Here is a 20,063-nt window from a genome sequence, read left to right as displayed (position 1 = left end):
AGAAGCAAACATATACATGTGCAAATGTGTGGCACAAGAAAAGTACTAGCTCAGTAAGAAACTACATAGGACAAAATGAGATTAGTTGCCAAGAAAATAATAAAGACAGACCTAGATGTTTTGGGATAACGCTAATATGAGTGAAAAAAAAAAGTGTTATTTGAGTAACTGTGTTAGAGAAAACCATTGTAAAATCAACCTCTTCACATGTCTTTACTTATAGCTCATGACATCATTTCTAATAAGAGAAGAGATCTTGCATAAATGTAATTTTTGTGGATCTCAATCTCTTCATCTAGGAGGTCTGTATGGTTATGTTTTACCTTTATGATATGAAACATTCTTTGAAGTCCCCTAAGAATGAGCTTATCAACGTGGGCATTATAGACACTGTCTGACTTGGATGGGTCTATACTGACCTCAGCTTAGAGGGAGTGGTGATGGAAATCTTTCAGGAAATCTGAGGACCTGACATTAAATTTTAGATCAAAGATATCTTTAAATAGCCAGAAGCAATGTGACTGGAAAGTTTGTTTTCTTTTGACTAAACAATGCAAGGATAGCAGCTAGAGGAATTTGAGATGTAGTAAATTACGTATGGTTGACTATATCACTGGCTCTCCTATAGTGCCATTTTGGCATAAGAACTGAGTGCTTTAGAAGAGCAGAACACACGTTACTTAACATTTCAGCATGGAGGCCTCTTATCTACCAGCCACTTCCTGTCCTTCTATAAGAAAAAAAATTCTCTTTTGTTTCTTTGTGCTTGTTTCTTTCAACACCCTTCCCACAAATCCATTCAAATCTCTCCTTGTTTTATAGGACTATTTGGAGCCACCTCGAATGTCTCATCAAGGGGAATCATTTTAAAAAACAGAAAATACCCTTAGTATTTTCAGTGGGATGACTGTATCACATACATGAACTAAAACCTCTTTCATTTCAAAACCAAAGGAATGGAAATTAGCCTTCTCAATGTCTCCCTCAAGATAAATCTTTATGAAGAAAAAAATGCTTTCAAACAAGCCTTATTAAATTGAAATTGTTACATGTATTAAGATGAAAGTCAAAGGACAAAGACTAGAAAATTAAAGGAATAAAAAAATCTCTTTGTTTCTTTGAAAGAAATAAAAATTTCAAATAAATCATTCTTTTTCTTTCCAAAACACCATCATAGAAGATAGAAGATTTTGAACATTATTTCTGTTACATTTTTACTTTTCCAGATTCAAAGAACATAATCTTGGCAAATCATAAATGTTCTGAATTCACTACCACAAAGCAAAAAGAATGGAAAGTGAAAGAAAATCTTATCCGCAATCCAAAAAGCATGAAAATCTCTGGTTTCATTTCTGGTTTTCCTCATTTTTATTAGATTCCCCAGTGTTTGAAAACTGCAGACCAAATTAAATAAGAGCAGCTATGATTTGAAATGGACATTAAAGATGTCAAGAAAGCTAAAGCCAAGAAGAGACACTGCCTAAATATAAGGTCACCCACATGCTCCCTTTAATTGTCATGTAGAATCCAGCTGGCTTAGCTGGGGTTTTGCTTGTTTGTTTTCAAAACACTTTGGATTGCCTGACAGCAATGCCATTTCACAGAGACCTCATTCAAAATAATTTGGGACAAGGATAAAGAGCAGGTTTCATCCAAGCATCCTCTGTTCATGAGAGCATTGGAAATAGTCACATAAATTAATGTATCTTAGATGAAAATGTCTAGGACTTAATTTAAACAAAGCCCTAATGATTAATTAATTACAGCATAAAATAGAGCTCATTTGATCTATTTTGCATGATAGCATGCTTTGGAAATAGTCATTAGAAAATCATGTAAATGTTTTTTAACCCAAGGGTGAGAGAGAACGGGGGTAATTAATGGGTAGAAATAATAAACTAGCACTTATTAAGTGCTTATTGTAAGCCAAGAACTCTGGTACGTCCTTTACGTGTATTATCATATTTAAGCCAAATAAGATGTTAAGTATTGTAATTATCAGTTCTCTTTGTAAGGAAAACAGAGCAAAGAGAATTAGAGAAATTGCTCAAGGGCCTATATTTGGTAATTGGTATAGCCTAGATTCATGCTTAGGCACTTTAGTTGCACAGCCCATGGTATTAGTCATCACGGAAGGTGTCAAATTAAACCAGTTACACTCTTAGGTGCTACTTATAGCTTTCATATTTAATGCTATTCGTGCAGTAGTTTCCTCGAAGGTCTCTCCTAAGTGGTAATTTGAAACTTTTCTGGAGCACAGTGTTGAACAATGGCCACTACCACTCTTGCAGGTAGAAGGGATTTCATGCAGTTAGTGAGCCAAAGCAAGCACCTTCCTATCCCCTATTATCACCGATTGCCACTTATGCTACAGGTGAGTCAGTTCTCAGAAAGCAATAAAAGTGGATAGTGTGTTTTTAAAAAATGACCTGGAAAATAAAACATGGTATTGATCTTTGGGTTGGTGCCTGTGGCTCAGTTCTCCGGACTGCTGTCTACAGCCCTACACACTAGCCAAGCCAGGGGCCAAACCTTATTAATAGGTCTCAGTGCTGGGCCAATCACCATGGATTCAGGCTCAATGCCGCCCCAGCAGCAGGATGGCCATATGTTCCAGACCAGTTTCTATGGCCTCAGGGTCTACTAGACTCAGCCTGCTGCAACAGACCTAAAATCCAGGCATGGGGTCCTGTAGATCCCAGTCCCGGGCCTGAAGCCCATCCCTACGGCCCACAGTAAGATATCACTTTATATCTGTCAGAATGGTTATAATAAAAAGAATGAATGATAATAATGATAGGGAAGATACAGAGAAATGGAGCTCATATGCACTCTTTTGGGGAATGTAAATTTACACAGCCGTTATGGAAAAAGTGTGGCAGTTCTTCAATTGATTAAGAACAGAACTCTCATAAGACCAAATAACCCAACTAGGGGGCATATAGGCAAAAGAAATCAAACCAATATGTCAAAGAGTTACCTCTAGTCCCATGTTCATTGTATTCCCATTCACAAAAGCCAAGATAAAGGATAAACCTGAATGTCCATTAGTGGATGGAAGGGTACAGAAAATGTGTTCTATCTGCACAGTGGAATACTCTTCAGCCTTTTAAAAAGAATGAAATCCTGTCATTTGCAACAGCAAGGATGAATCTGGAGGACAGTGTATTAAGTGACATCAGCCAGACTCAGAGATGCAAGTACTACATGCCATTACTCATACAGAATCTAAAAACATTGGATGCATGAAAATGGGGAATAAAATGGGGTTATCAAGTTTGGGTTTTGAAGTGGGATAGATTAGGGACATATTGGTCAAAGAACGCAAAACTCAGAAAAGAGGAACAAGTTTGAGAAATCTATTACATAATGTGGTAGCTACAGTGAATGACAAGGTATTGTACTCTTGAAAGTAAAGCAAGGCTTTACTTTTTAAGAGGTATCATCCTCAAAAAAGTTGTAAGTATGTAATGCATATGTTGATTAGCTCAGTTTGGTAATTATATCATGCATATCTGGTTCAAATGTCATGTTGTTCATAATTAATACATTCACTTTTCATTTTTCAATTAAAAATAAATTTCTTAGAGGCTGAGAAAGAAGGATCACAGGTTTGAGGCCAGCTTGGCAAAATTAGTGAGACTCTATGTGAAAATAAAATAAATAAATAAAATGGCTCAGGGATGTAGTTCAGTATTGGTTCAACCCCCAGTACCTCTAATAGATAAACACACAATCTAAATTTAAAGCAGTGGATAAAATTGTGAAAATATTATTGTCTTCTATCCACCTTCAAAACTTTTCTTGACGTGATGCTAGGGGTTGAACTCACAGCTTTTGCACCAAACCACAATTCCAGCCCTCTCTTTCCTTATACTATTTTATCTTTTATTTTGAGACTAGGTCACACTAAGTTGCTAAATTATCCAGGTTGGCCTCAAATTCACAATCCCTCTGCTTCAGCCCCTCAGAGTGCTGGAATTACCAGTGTGTGCTACCATGCTTGGCTTCTTAAAAAATACTTCTTAAAGTTTCTTTTCTTGTGTATTATATTTTGACTTCTGAGTTTACTTTGCCAGTTTTGCATGACAATTTCCATATACTTTTGTTAATACTTATTTAAACACCTCTCCTTGACATCATAGTATCAGCTTTTTGTAGTAAGAGACTTGATTTTTTTTTTTTTTTTTGGCCTGGCCTCACCAAGGGTACGCATGTCTGATGGCTCAAGCTCAATAGATGTTGGTTTATTGTGAGAGTCTCAAGTTGATGTTCTGGCCACATAATCAGTAAATTGCATGTTTTATGAAGAAATAGAACTGTGTCTGCCATTTATCAGTGAGAGTAAACATTATTCAATCCAGTCTATGTTGCATATTCCCAAATACTATCCAGCAGTGGGAGAAGGAGCCCGCCTCTTCAGAGATCCCCAGCTCTCTATGTGGGGTGGGTGCCCTGGAAGGCCTGGATGCTAAGAGGTCACATTCAGACGATGTTAGGTAGGGATAGCAACCTGGGACAGGAAATAAAAAGCATTAACTTGAGAAACTTTTGAAAGAGTTCTATTTTGAAGTGGGCAAAACACATGATGACACAAAGAACAACGTACCAGGCGTAGGCCTCTAGTTCTTGTAAAATTGTCAAGAGAGAAACTGAAATGGGAACCCTTTTTAATTGGAGGTGTCACTGAGAACTGCTGATTTTACTGCACAAATGGAGGCAGCAATAATAAAGAGTCTGAGTCTACGGTACACAGCTTTGTGAAATGGCAACAAAGAGAACCAGGTGCGCCCAGGAATGACACAGAAAAGCTTTGTGTGGAAGTGATTCTCCTAAAGAAAGAAAAACTGGGGAGATAAAAAGGAATTTGTTAAAAAGGCTCATCCCAAGGCCAATTTGAACTTATAATTTAATGAAGTTTAAGAACAGGTTTATCACATTAATAAAATATATTACCCTTTCTCTTTTTTCTTAGTGCACATTACCAAAATTGTAAGAAAATATATTTTTAGTTCTAAAAGTTGATGCCAGGATGTTCCCACTGAGCTACACGGCCAGCTTCTTTTTAAATTTTATTTTTATTCTGAGACAAGGTCTCACTAAGTCATTATGTTGACCAAGCTGGATAATTCTTCTGCCTCAGCCTCCCAGCGTGCTGGGATTGCAGGCATGAGCTACCACATCCAGCTCTAAAAGTCTATTTTTAAAAGGGAGAGAGGTATCTTTCTGGTCAGGTAATTGCATCTGGTTAAGCTGGTACTTTGTTGATAAATTTCCTTGCTTTTCTTGGAGTGGAGTGGTGAACAATCTGCTCCTATGCACATTTACCGAGAGCTTTTATGTCAACAGTGGTATTGTGTGTTCTTCCGGGTTCTGAAGGCAGGTGTTTTCAAGAAGATTAGCTATGAACTGTAAAAAGATAAGCAAGAAGAATCTCTCCTTCATGCTAGATGGCCTGGCGATCGGGAAGCTTGTGTGCAAATACTGCCTGTGTCCTGACAGCCAGAAGGAAAGTCCAGGGGAAGGTGGTCCGAGGGCATCAAGGAACAGGGATCCTCAGACACCTGCTTCCGGTCCTACCTGCACCTCTTCTTTCTTCCCCTTTACTGTTGCACTCCCTTCTTCCTGCCTTGTTCCCATTTTTTTTTCCTTTCTGCCCAAATTCTCTCATCCTGAAGGTTCAGATCCCACTCCGGAGTGTGTGTGAATCCATTTTCTCTCTGTCTCTTTCTCTGTCATCTCAGTCTCTGTCTCTCTATTTGTCTGTGTCTCTGTCTCTCTGTGTCTCTCTTTGCCTGTGTCTGTCTATCTTTCTGTCTCTGTCTCTTTCTCTGTCTTTCTCTCTCTCCGTCTTTCTCCTTAGATATACATGTTGCATAATTACTATTTAATGTTCCATTGGTGTCTAATAATCAAACAAATATAAGACTTATTTTTAAAATAGTTTATAAATGCATGATCTCAAGTATTTTATGGAAAGCTGCAGAATACTGAAGGAACAAAGAAGAAGGAAAGAAAGGAGAAATGAAGGAAGAGAAGAAAGGAAGTGGTGAGCTTATAACAACTGAGATACTGGAAAACATTCCTGGGAATATAAATGAACTCAGTGACTGCTAGCTGCTGATTTTCTCTTACTAGATCTGCTTTTCAATGATATCATTTTATTTTAGGCTCCTTCCCCCTCCCCCTTGTATTGCTACTCTGGTCTGAGACAAACAGTTATTTTGCCTGGTGCAGGGGAATTGAGAACAAACCCACATTTTGCATAGATTTGACATGTAATTAACTCAGTGAAAGAAAAGCAGGAGAGAAGCCATGCTGATGGGAACCAGGCAGCACCCAGGGAAAGTAACGCAGCTTTAATCAGAAATATAAAGTGAATCAAAACACCAGGATGTGTGCATTTGAAAGCATTACAGGGATGTTTAAAATGTTTTTTGAGGAAGACTCATCATCACTTTCTGTTGCTGATTAGTTCTAAGGTGATTTTCGCATAGTAAGTTGCTATTTGTTAACTTTTGATCTTGGATATTACAGCACTCAGGCCTATTTATTTATTTATTTTCCCAGGGGCCAATGAGCATCATTTCCTACTTGCAGAGAAAAATCCGTGGAACACCACACGTGCCAGGCAGTCCAGGGCTGGTCACTCTCCCCTCCCTCCTCACCCTTGCCCATGTCCAGAACCATGGCCGGGGGCTACCCCTCACCACCTGCTGTTAGTGCTGCACTTCCCAGGCTTCCAGGGTAACTGCTTCTCTCTGGTTTCAGCCAGAGAGTTTGGAGGGCAACAGGGAGGAGCAGAGGGGTCTCCTGTCATGTCTTGCTTCTGTCTCTGTCAACATGTTCTGTGACAACCCTGCTCTCCCCCGTCTCTGTAGCTTGGGGAGCTGCAGGCCTCCACCATCTTCTTCTTGACTCCTCTGTTCCTCCACCAACTCTGCACGACCAGTTCCCTCCCCCAAATGAAGTATTTCTTATTTTATTTTCATGGTTCAATTCTGCCTGATCCGGTTTCACACATAAATTTAAAACCAATGAGACACATTATGTCTTCAAAAACAATCTTCCTCTTACAAAAAGTAGAAGAATAAATATTGAGTTATATATTCCTTTATTTTAAACTGTAGTTTGTGTAGCTCTTCTCCTTTCAAAGTTCCATTCCAACCTACATTTGGTTATTTATCTGAGTATACATTGCTAGCAACTCCTGACTTTGGGTGGGGTGGGAGACATACAGAAAACAGCTGCTTATTACTCCAGTATGGTATTTGCCACATTCCACATTGCAGCTGAGGCTTCATTGGCTTCATGTCCAAATCTTAGCACAACTATAATCCATGAAAGGCAGAAAACAGGCCTAAATCTAATGGTGGATCTCAAACATGTAAAATAGTATCTTTTGCAAAGTAAATATTCACTGAATGTTTGTAGAATTAATAGTGTTGGGGAGAAAATGATCTGATTCTCCGTGTGTGGTTTTAGTTTATCAATTTCTCATGGATAATGGGCTGTTTATATAAGCATCTATCTCCAGTCAATTCAGCTGGGCATGCACAGTCTTTCTTTGGTGACAGAAATGTAACTGTAAGCACACTGTTTGATGTGCATACAGAGATGGAGACTTTACCTCATGAAAAACTAAACACAGGTGAAAAGCATAAAGCTGGACACCTAGTCAAATATTGCTTGCCTCAAAGATTCTCATTTTGGTTTTGTGTTTCTGCCTCTGTTAAGTCCTAACTTGATTTTGATTTCTTCCAATTTCTTTCATGAGCTTTGTTGCAGTGCAGAGAAGTAGAGCCTGAGACAAGGATTCTATTATACATTTACACGGGAGGTGGTAACACAAAGCACACTGCTCGGGGGTTGGAGAAGTGGGGCAGGAAGGTTGAGAGCTAATAGAGTGCATGCTCATGAACAGAACAGCACGACAAGTTGTCAGGGATCTATCTTGCTGAGGAATTCTAGCTGATCAAAGAACAAGAAACTGAGGTGCGTTCCATCAACTCCAGCCATCTCTGCTTGAGGGCAGCTCCCTCAGCTTTAACACCATAGCCCTGCTAGCCAGTCCCATGCGCAAGGCAAGCATAGGACCTGAAGAAGACAGAAATTTCAGAGAAAGAACTGCAAATTCTTGCAGTGAGAAGACATTGGGTGGTGAGGGCCAGGGAGGTATGGATGGGGCACTGACAATATCTTTTATAAACATAAAATTATGATATATGCTTCTCTGAACATTCAGTAGAAGGTATCATACGTGCATGGATTTGTGGAGAAGGGGTGTTTGTAGATCTAGCTACTGAGAACGTGTATATATAGTTTCTCACCTTTGGCTCTGTATTAAATAGACAATATAAGACGACAAATGTCTTTAATTTTTCTTGTATGAAAGTGAAATCTGTTTATCTAATTCTTTAAAAATACACTTATTTGTTTATTGACTCCCACGTGTATAACTAAATGTGTACCCCAAGGTCATGACACCCAGTGTGCACCTATATTTTGCTTTTAACACCTCATAGCACATAATATGTTTTAAATGCAATAAATGTGTAGTATCTAATTGGTGAATGAAAGGTATTGTCAATTTCATCATCGTTTGTAAAATACTGACTTTAGTCATAGAGTTGCCAAGGAGGTGTTACTCTACTGCTCTGTGACATCCCTCAGGCCACATGATGGGGAAGTGTGTCCCCACTACTGGATGGACTTAGGGCTTTGCCATATGACTTGCTTTATACAATAAGATATTAATGATGTGAGCTGAAGCTTGCAAGCTTGTGGTTATTTTCTGGTGATTCTGTGTTTTTACATGAAAAAGCATAGCCAGATAGCTACTGATTTTAAGAGGACAAAATACACAAGGGTTAAATCTGGGCCTATTCTATAGCTTGAGTCAAGCCAGTTTAAACTAATCTTTGATTGCCTTACTCAAAGATACATGAGCTACAATAACATTATTTTAGATAACAGCTTTACTGAGCTAAAATTTGCATATGATACATAATTCACAAACTTCAAATGTAGAATTCACTTGATTTTAGCATATTGACAGAGTTGTACAATCATGACCACAATCAAATTCAGATCACTTTTGTTATTCCAAAAGAAAAGGATTATTTTGGGCACTAAGTTTTGGGGTGGTTTGCACACAGTACTCTTGAGGCATTAGCTGAATAACTTAGAAATTAAGTTAGCAAATTCTTTTAGCATTAGAACAAAATAGTACTGGCTACCATAAAGTCAATTTTTGAAACATTAGGAATAGTCATAAATAGATATTGGTTTAACATTCTTATGTTTCTCCAATAATAGAAATTGATCGAAAGACTTTTATTAGCACTATTATCATAGTACTAATGATGAGGGCAGAAAAGTAACACAAAACAACAGAAGCTATACTTTACTCTTTAACAGCAACAAAGAAGGGCAAACGCCACTTGGATAATATAACATCAGTATAGTCCAAAATATCCTCTGTGTCTTAAGTCAGATTTTGATAATCTTATACATATCTTTTCTAGTGATCTTACCTATTCCTGCTTGCACACAATTCCTCCTATTTAGTATCAACCAATGTTTTTCTCTGTAGCATTTATTATATTTCATAGTTCTTTTGTGTATCTGCTTATTAGCTGTGTCCTCCTAGTAGAACATAAGCTTATTAAGAACATTATTCTGTCTCTTTTGCTCATCTTTGTGTCCCAACATGTAGTATCTAATATATGATAGGTATCCAATAAGTAACTTTTAAAAAAGATGTTGACTAATCATTACCGAGAATGATGGTACTTTACATATTTAGTTATTCCTAAAGCATTTTTGTTAGCTGCTAGTTTCAAATTTCTGCTCTTTATCAATTTAGTAGATGCACAAACCTTCATAATAAGGTGTTACAAAATGGTTATTTAAATACTTTGAGTTGCATGAGATTAGATTTCTGAACAGAGAGCCATTTTTATTTAGCTTAGACTCCAGTGAAATGTATTTGATAGTTTCAGGTATCTGTCCTTCATCTAACTGAAACTGCGCCCAAATGAAGAGGAAATTACCCACAAGCACATTTAACCTTTATTGGATTCTTCTGATCTTGTTATTCATATCCTCTGGCAGCTGGCTTCAAGACAAGCAAGGAAGCACTACTTTCCAAATTGCATTTTTAAAATGTGAATATTGTGCCTGTTACTTTATGTTTTATGCATTGTTTGCAAATAGGAAACACGGTCACCTCATATTTTATGGATTTGCTTTGGAAAATGATTTGAAAGAAAGTTCAATATTAGGAATATGGAGTTTAACTCTAATGTTGAATGCTTGTTTTTCCTCTAGACATCTATATTCTTAACGAAGATGGTAATATAAAGTTCTACTTTGCTCTTTGGTCTCATTACTATAAAATGGTGAGGACAAGCATTGAATTATATGTACTTGGTAAATATATACATATCTGATAAACTGTAAAAGATACTGTACAGGCATTGAATCCAAAGTTTATTCATATTTACATCTTTGTATCTTCAGCTTCTAAAGAGAGACCTGGTCCATACAAAACACCCAATAAAATATGTGAACTTCTTTGACTCTATAAAAAAATAAGTAAGCTAAATTAAAATGGGAAAGTAAGCAAACAGACTTTTTTTTCCTAAAGAAAGTATGCAAATGGCTTATAAGAACCTAAAAGGATGCTCAATATCATTCATCATTAGGAAAATGCAAATCTCTACAATGGCCATAACCAAAACAACAGATTCTAAGAGGTATTAAAGACAGTGTAAACAAAATAGAACCCTTATAATTGCAATGAAATGTAAAATGGAGCAGACATTTTGGGGAAATGTTTATCAATGCCTAATAACGTTAGAAAGGAAATCACCATGTAACCCAGCATTTCTGCTCCAAGGAATTCATCTTAGAAAACTGAAGATATATATCCACACAAAACATGGCACATGGACCTTTATATTAACCATATTAATAATCATAATAAAAACAATAATTATAATGAAAATTAAAAGTATAATAATTCCAAGGGAAAGAAGACAGACACAAAATGTTATGAGTTACGTGTTTTCATTTGTATATTTCTAGAATAATAATATTTACAGATACAAAGTCAAGCTCTCTTGCCTTGAATAATGATGAACTCCAAGGTGTACCTTATAGTCCATCTCCTTATAGGATCAGAGCAAGACTGGGACTATGCTTGAAATGCTTCTTGTGGAGCTTTTCCTCCCCTGCTCTTTCCTTATAATTTGTTCCTAGACATGATTTCCTGGTAAACCACTACCGCACAAATCTTGACCTCAGGATCTGCTTCTGAGGAACATTAACTAAAATACAAGTGCTAATCAGAAATGCTGGATTTACCTTCCTGAGATGGCAAAGAGAAGAAACCCCTTCCATCCTATTTATGGAACATTGTCAAAGACTGAGGAAGGCGTAATATGATTGGATCCAACTGAATTTAATATTTTGAACCCAGAATAATTTTACCAGGTACAGTCTGAATTAAAATAGTTACCACTTGGCTTACGAAAAGACTAAGAAAACTCTATGGCCGCAACAGAGGTTTGTGCAATGTTTGTGAGGGCAAAGAAAGAGCTCACATTGCTCTGGAAATAAATAGGGATCACGCTAAGCTCAGAGCAGCTTTAGCCAGGGAGATAGGAAAAATTTTCTAGAACAAGTTTTTACCTATGTTTCATACAAAATCAGCTGTTCTAGATAGTGAGAACAGCGTGATAGAGCCTTCTAATGTACATGACTCAGCTTCATGTAATGTTTACACTGTCCTTCAGCTTCAAGAATAGATGCATCAGGATACTCCCAAAGGATTCATGGACTTATCAGAAAGTGGAGACAGCTACGGTCCAGACATGGTTTAAGGATGTCCCTCTAAGATTCATGTACTTGAAACTTGATTTCCAGTAGGTCAGGCTGCAAGCTAGTAGAACTGTGAGGAGGTAGAACTTAGCAGGAAATAATTGGACCATTGGGGACATCACTCTCATGAGAGATTAAAATAACTTTTCAGAGGCCCTGGCTAGTTCCCAGAGAATATAACTGTTACAAAAAGAGCAATCTCACTCCTGAATCTTTCTGGATTTTTGATTTGCCAAGTGATTTCCTGTCAGTCACATTGTCACCACTGCAATTCCATCAGCCATGAAGTTGTTACTAGACACAGGAGATGCTGGCACCAGCTCTTAAACAACCAAATTTTTGAGATAAATAAGCTTCTCTTCTGTATATATATATTACCCAGCTACAGGCATTTTGTTATAGTAACAAAAATAGAGTACTATACAGTAATTGAAAAAGTATTGAATTTCTTATGAATCTGAAAATTTTGGATTGAACTACTTTGTCAAACTATTGGATTGAACTGTTACTATTACATTTGTATATCTCAAAGAGCAAAGTAGGTCACAGTAACCAATCATCTAATCACAAATCCCTTCCAGTCCCGCCCTCTTGAATCCATCCACTTTTTCCATCTCATTACCCATCTCTTGAGTAGGTCACCTCATTGTCATTCCTTATCTGGGTCTTCAGCAGTCTTCTTGCCTTTACCTTTGCTTCACTCTAATTCATTCTCCATATTGTGAGTACCATCATTTCCCCCAGACACTCTTAAGACCTTCTTGCCCAAGTCTTGCCCACGTCTCCCCAATATCTGCAGCATGAAGCTGAAACTCCTCAGGGTGGATGGGAGGACCTTCACGATCCTTCCTCTGTCCAGTCCTCCAGATGCGATTGCCCTGTCCTGCTCATGTTGTACTCGCCTTCCTCTCTCAGACACACCCCTCCCTACTCTGGCTCACCCTCTCTGCAGGCTCATTTTGGACAATCCCCTGTGCCTAACTTTGCCCCAGTACCTGGAACACTTAGAGTTTCACAGTTTACGTGACTTTCCCTCTTGGTTTTCTAGACCAGGATCTGAAATCTGCTCACATTCAGTAGCAGGCATCTTGAGGATTTCCTCCATTTTTGGACAGCTTTTTAAAAAAAAATCAGTATTTTTATCAATATTACAAAGCCAATGAGAGGGGGCAGGTTGAGATAAGGTTTCTCCTAACTCAGATTGCTCAGAAAGTCAGTCAAGATGAGATAGACTGGTTGGTGAAAATAGTTTTGTAGCTTTTGCAATAGGCACCTCCCTACACATTCAACTGAAAAACACTTTTATTGAGTATAAGGAAAGGCTTATACTTCCTGAGTGCCACAGCTTCTTTCTGTTGACTGTAGATAAACTTTCTCCTCAACTTACAATGAGCTTATGTCCTGAAAAGTCCATCATGAACTGAAAACATTGTAAGTTGGAAAGGTATTTACTATACCTAAAATTACGCACATTTTAACTTAGCCTTGCTTACCTTAAGTAGTCTCAGGACACTTGCATCAGCCTGTAGTTGGGCAAAAATCATGCAACATGCTGTGGTTTAGATAAAAAATGCCCCTCCAATGCTTCATTCATTCAGAGGTGGGCTTTTGGACAGTGACGGTATCATCAAGACAATATAGCTATCCCCAGTTAGGACACAGGGGCTGTTTGGAAGTGGTCACTGGGGGGATGGGGTTGGAAGGCCATGTATCTCCCTCCCTGGTCTTCCCTTCTCTCTCTCTGCTTCTTGGTTACCATAACATGAGCACCTATCCTTTATCCAGGTCCTTCTGCCATATCATTTCTGCCTTGGAGTCAAGATCACGGACTGAAATTTTGAGCCAAAATAAAACTCTCCTCCTTTAAGTTGTGGGTATCAGATATTTTGTCTTAGCAATGAGGAAAGTGACTACAACCTGAATTGAAAATTGGAAATGCATTTAATATGTCTAACCTTCCAAAAATCATAGCCTATGCTTGCCTACCTTAAACATTCTCAGCACAGTTATATTTGCCTACAGGTGGGCAAAATCATGAGATACAAAATCTGTTTTCTAATAAAGCTGGTTTACTGGCTCATGACGTTTATAGCAAACAGTACTCTGAAGGGTATCAGATGTTTCCTCTCATAACTTCATGCCAGACTGAAACTATAGTGTATGTGTCAGTATCCTAGGAAAGGATAGAAACTCCAAATTTCAAGAACATTTACTACTGAATGCATATTGATACTATCACAAATTTTTAAAAACTCACATTTAACTCATTGCAGTTAGGGACCACCTTGTCATTAGGGACTGCCTTATAGTTACAGACTAGAAGGGCTATCCCAATGTGGAGACTCACTATTGATTCTTGTCCTTCCTACTCTAGCTCACCTGGCAAAAGCTTCTTTACACTATTTCCACCACACTTTATGGTTTTTCTTGATGATGATTACATCATCTGATGTAATCAAGCCCTGATGATAGTGATTTCCTGTAACTAGTGAGGCTCACACAGAAGCAGAAAAATCCATGCAGATTAATCTCCAGAAAATGTCTGCCTTTCTTCTTTCCTTTCCCCAGCTCCTTCCTGCAGTATTGATCCTGCCTTTATCCCCTTCACAAAGCCTTGCAATAACCTAGCTCCCTTCTCTCCTGGCCCTGGCTTTGCAGAGGGATTTACGATGAACTCGGGTTTAGAGCTTTAAACAGTCTATAATCCTGGCCAGACTTGAGACCAGGCAGTCCCGAAAGCCCGCTAAATGAAGCATGACAAACGCACTCTCATTTAGTGTGACTGGTGACAGCTGGGATGATGATGTATCTATCCCAACAGCAGAAGCAGGACGTTTATTTAGTAATATCCTTCATTCTCTTTCTCCTCTCAGCCTCCCGATCCAACATCTAAATATTCGACTTCTGGAGTCAATTAGTTAACCAGCTGAACTTCAATCCTCCCATGCCCAGAATCATCAACAAAAAAGTATCTTCAGGCGTGGGTATGACAGCCAGGAATGTGAATGGATGTCATTTATTTCACTGTCTGGCAACAAGGTTGTATCACTGAGGCAGGGCCCGGGGGAGCCCATTATCCCAGCCTGCAATGACACTCAAAACTAAGCATCCTGAGCCTTCCAAGTTCATTATGAAAGAGAGGAAAAATAGCATCTTCGGAATTAACATTTTTTAAATTGGCCTAATAAAATTATGTATGTCCCCTACCCCTTTGGGTAGGGTTGTTAATGATGTCTACTTACATTTGCCCTTGAAAACCGAAATGACCTGCTATTGAAATAGAGGCAGAAAAACCCTTCCAATGTTAAATCAGGATACACTAGCTTCTCTTTGACCGGCAGTATGTATTGATATCTCTCTGTCATGTTAGTTTGCATTTCCCCGAAGACTAATGATATTGAGCATCCTTTCATGTCCTTATTGTTCATTTGCATATCTTCTTGAGTGAAGCTTTTATTCAAATGTTTGCCCATATTTTATTAGGTTGTGTGTCATCTTATTGAGTTGTAACAGTTATTTTTTATATTCTGGTTACAAGTGCTTTGTTTGATATATGTATGTGTTGCAAATAATTTATTTTTGTGACTTTCCTTTTTTCTCCTGAATAGTATCTTTTTAAAAAGTTTTTTTTTATAAAAATGCAGTTTGATTTACTTGAATTTTCTTGTGTAGCTCATTCTTTTATAAGTAATTGAGTAGCTTTTGCTCACCCAAAAGTTGCAAAGACATTTTCCTATTTTATTCTACAAATTTTATAATTTTATGTTTCCAAGTTATCCTAATGATTTATTTTGAGTTATATTTTGTGTATAGTACCAAGTAATGGTCAGTGTTTATTTTTTAATTTCATATGAATATCCAATTGATTCAGCATCATTTGTTACAAAGATTCTCCTCTGACTATTCAATTGCCTTAATAATTTCCTTGTAAAACAACTGACTGTATAAGTGTGCTTTCTATTCTGTTTCATTGATCCATATGTCTATGTTTTCACTAATACCAATTTGTCATATGACTAAAATTTCGAATGTAGCCAGATTGGGTTTTGAAACTTACTTTGAATGGTCACTTACCAACCTATCATCTATATTGATTCCAACATTCACATCCTTTTCTATTTTAGACCCTAAACCAGCATATAATCTTAGTAGATTATCACCTTAGATGTTAAATTTACCTCTCCATTTCCCAAAGCTCTGCTATATACAAGGGTTTAGTTTAACTGTGATAATACCCAGTAAGAGTTTTCCCTGAGTTTATTTGCTATATATCCATATGTATATAAATATATATAAATGTACAAACTTTTAAAGGCAATATCTTCATGTAAAAATTAATCTTCAAGATGGTAAATTGAATCACCGTTACAATTTTCTAGAATAAAAGGGCCACATGTTGAGATTAGGTGCACCATTTTGGCATCCCTTAAATAAGTGTTCCTCAAATGAATGTACCTGTACCAGTGGTAACTGGAGAGAGGTTTTTAGATCATATCTTTATATTCTATTTAAAAACAGGTAGTTATACAAGTTTTAACTGTTGTAAGCATGAAGCAACTGAGACAAATTTTATAGATGTTATTGTTTATCAAATATATAATTTTTAAAAACGTCAGTTGTAAGGAAAATATTCACTAGATGACTTTATAATAATGATGTATACACCATGGTGATATGAATGTAATTTGCAAATGATTAAAGTTTGAGTGATACAGACAGTCTTAATATAGGGCAGATAAATGCCTATCATGGGTAGTGAGGAAGAATAAGATTGAATTTGACCTCCATCTTCTGGAAGTTGTCAAAATGCCACTGGTACCCCTCCCACATTCCCTTCATCTGACTGGTATCTGCATTCTCCACAGCTTAGGTTGTGACCAGTTCACATATGTCCTTTATTAATGTTTATATCCTTGACTCCCCTAATGTAAAAATTGTTCATGGTGCTACCAAGACGCAGGAAGACAGACGCTACTCGAGCTGTAGAGATTACTGCGATGGGGTTCATGGTTTGTGAAAAAAATAGACCTCAATGATGAATACAAAAAGAGAAACAGAAAGACATAAGCCACAGAGTAAGTTGGGGTCAGTGGATGGAAAATTACTTAGGGAAAATGTTCTGGCTGCACCAACTTGGCAGAATTTGTGTTGAGGGATTAGATATCACCTAGCAGAAGGTGGAAGATGAGAAGCTGACTGATATTAAGAGTGATCTTATATCAAAGATGGGAGAATTCCAAATAGACTGACTTGCAAGGCTCTTGCTAACAATGGGCAATATACAAGCAGACAAACACAATCCTCCAAATCAGGGTCTACTGGAAAAGAAAGCTTAGAGAATCCTGGCTAATTTTTGTTCAAAAGAGAATTTTGTCACCCTGCCCTCTGCCAGGCTTGCAGGATTTACTGATGTAAGAGTTCAACATGTGCTTCCTCTTGCTGTCAGGTAGGACCAGTCTGGGGGAGGCTGGCCTAGGGCTGATACAAGGGCTAACGCTGTGCCTGCACCCTTCTATGCCTGACTTTTCATTCTCTCCTTGCCTACTTTCCTTGTATCCTTACCAGGTTCCCCTAGGTTTCTTCAGAAAACCATACGCAAAGGAATTCCTGCTTCTAGGGACTGACTTCTCATCACAGGGGTATATAATTAGTTGCTCCTGGAACATGGAACTGACTACATACATTTCTAAATCCTGTAAATAATCTTTCAATACCCTTTCTTTTTTCTTTCTTTCTTCTTTCTTTCTTTGGCTGGTTATATATAAGAAGAGCATCTAAAGAGCTATTGTCCACAATATTAAGGGTTAGCTGCTCTTTTTGCGCCATAACTAAACTGCATTTCTTCTCTTTTACCTTGTCTTTTTCTAGCCCAGTTCTCATAGGATAAATACCCCTAGTCCTGTATAATTTATGCCATCCTGCTTATACTATCTGTTTTTTTCATGAACTTGTATGGGTCTCACTACTTTGCCATTCATGAAAATGCTTCCTGGATCATTAAACTATATGGAAAGAAGGCTCCCCCATGGAGGGTGCTTTTAAAGTTACAGGAAAAGCTCCATTAAATACCCTCTTATCTTTGAAAGCTTGAGGCAGAAAGAGTTCTTCCTTACTCATTATAGCAATTATTTTCTTCCTGCCCTTAAATATATCTGGAGATTTCAAATCATGAGAGCAATTTAGCTATCAAAACTACCATAATATAAAAATAATTTAAATTCAAACCAATTGACTAAAAATGATGGATAAAACAGCATAGAAAAATCTGTTTTATGCTCCAATCCAGGCAATCTTTATTTCCTTAAAAAGATTTATCTTCTACATCGTTAAATTTTTATTCCTATCATTCCTGAGTCTTTTGACCTAAAGGAATCTTCCATTGCCTCACCTTATACTTCTAAAATTTCCAAAAATTATGCTGAGGTATAGTGTGTATGCAGGAAGATGCACACATCTTTGATAAAACTGTACTCATCCTCAGCTTATGCAATCATCATACAGATCAAGATGTAATACTTTGACAGCAGCTTGAAATATTTCTGCATGCCCCCTCCCACTCAATAGCCCGCAAAACACTCCTTATTCAGAGCATGATTGCCACAGATTCATTTACTTCTTGCAATTCATATGAGTGTGATAATACACACCCTTTTACGTCCAGCTTGCTTTTCTGAATACGTGTCTGTGAGTGGTATTCATGCTTCTACGTGGATTTGCTTGTCAGCTCTTTTCCATCATTGTTTAATATGCCATCAGTAGATATATCATTATATGATGATCCATCCTACTGTGCCCCATAAGCACGTGAAAAGATGATCAGCATTATCCATGAGGGAAAAGCAATCAAAACCATGAATCGACTCAATTTGGCACACACAGGATGGCTAGAATAAAAAAGAGAAAATAACATGTGCCGACTGGGGTACAGTGCAATCAGAGCCTTCATACATAGTTCATAGGTATGTGAAATGGCCCAGCTGTATTGGAAAACAGTCTGGAGGTCTCTTGAGTATTAAGTGTAGCATTACTAAATGATCAAGCATCTTCATTACTAGGTGTAAACCTAGGAGAAATGCAAATATATGTCCACACAAAAAACAAGTGCTTAAATGTTCATAGCAGCATGATTTATATGGAATCAATGCAAATGTTCATTAATGGATGAAAACATAAACAGAATATGTTACATCTGTAAAATGAAATATTATTTATCCATAAAGTGTATCGATGCATTTATTCATGCTACAACACTGAAGAAGCTTGGAAACACATTAAGACAAGACAAAGTCACAAAATGCCACATTTTAATAATTTCATTCATATTAAACATCCATAATTGATGAATCTATAAAGACAAAAAATGAAACTACTGAACATAAATACTAGTAGTTGCATAGAGATGAAAGATTTCAGGACAATTTGAATAGAGTTTAAGGTGCCAGGTTTTTGAGGGAATAAGTAATGAAATGTTCTAAAATTGACTGTGCTGATAGTCTCACAACCGTGCACATATAATAAAAACTACTGAGTTGTGTATCTTAAATGGGTGGTGAATGGTAGATGAATTATACATCAATAAAACTGTGAAAAATGTGGGTTTCAATACTTTCATTGGAAAAACTGTTCTCTTTTATTGGCTTAACTTTCTTATTTAGGCCTGCAATTTGCCTGCAGTTAATTTTTTTGTGGATGGTAGGAATTAAGACTCAAGCTTATTTTTCAAGTGGACATTTAATTGACACCAAACCATTTACCAAACAGTCATCTTTCTGCTGGGCTGCAATAGCACCTACACAGTAAAATAAGATTTTCTGTGGCTGTGGGTCTGTTTCAGAATTCCCCAACATATCATTGTGCCCTCATCTTGATAAAATATTTCATATTTATAATGATAATATGCATACATATTAAGGAGTTTAAGAAGAGAGACACGAAGAAGAAAGTATCATGCATAAATTCAGTATTGACATTTCATTTACCTTTGCCTGTAATTTCATATTTCTCTGCATGTACACCAAATGGAGGTCTCTCACAGCACTCCATATCCTTTTCCCTTATAATTACATTTTAAGTATTTCCAAATCATTAAATATAATTGGAAATTTTAGTGTATAGAAAATTCACATGAATAAATGATCATTTATTGCTATATTATAAATATTTAGAGTTTTAAAATA

This window comes from Chinchilla lanigera, unplaced genomic scaffold, assembly GCF_000276665.1.
Source record: "Chinchilla lanigera isolate Chin_1 unplaced genomic scaffold, ChiLan1.0 scaffold00014, whole genome shotgun sequence".
NCBI lineage: Eukaryota > Metazoa > Chordata > Mammalia > Rodentia > Chinchillidae > Chinchilla > Chinchilla lanigera.
Note: the sequence above shows the minus strand (reverse complement) of the source record.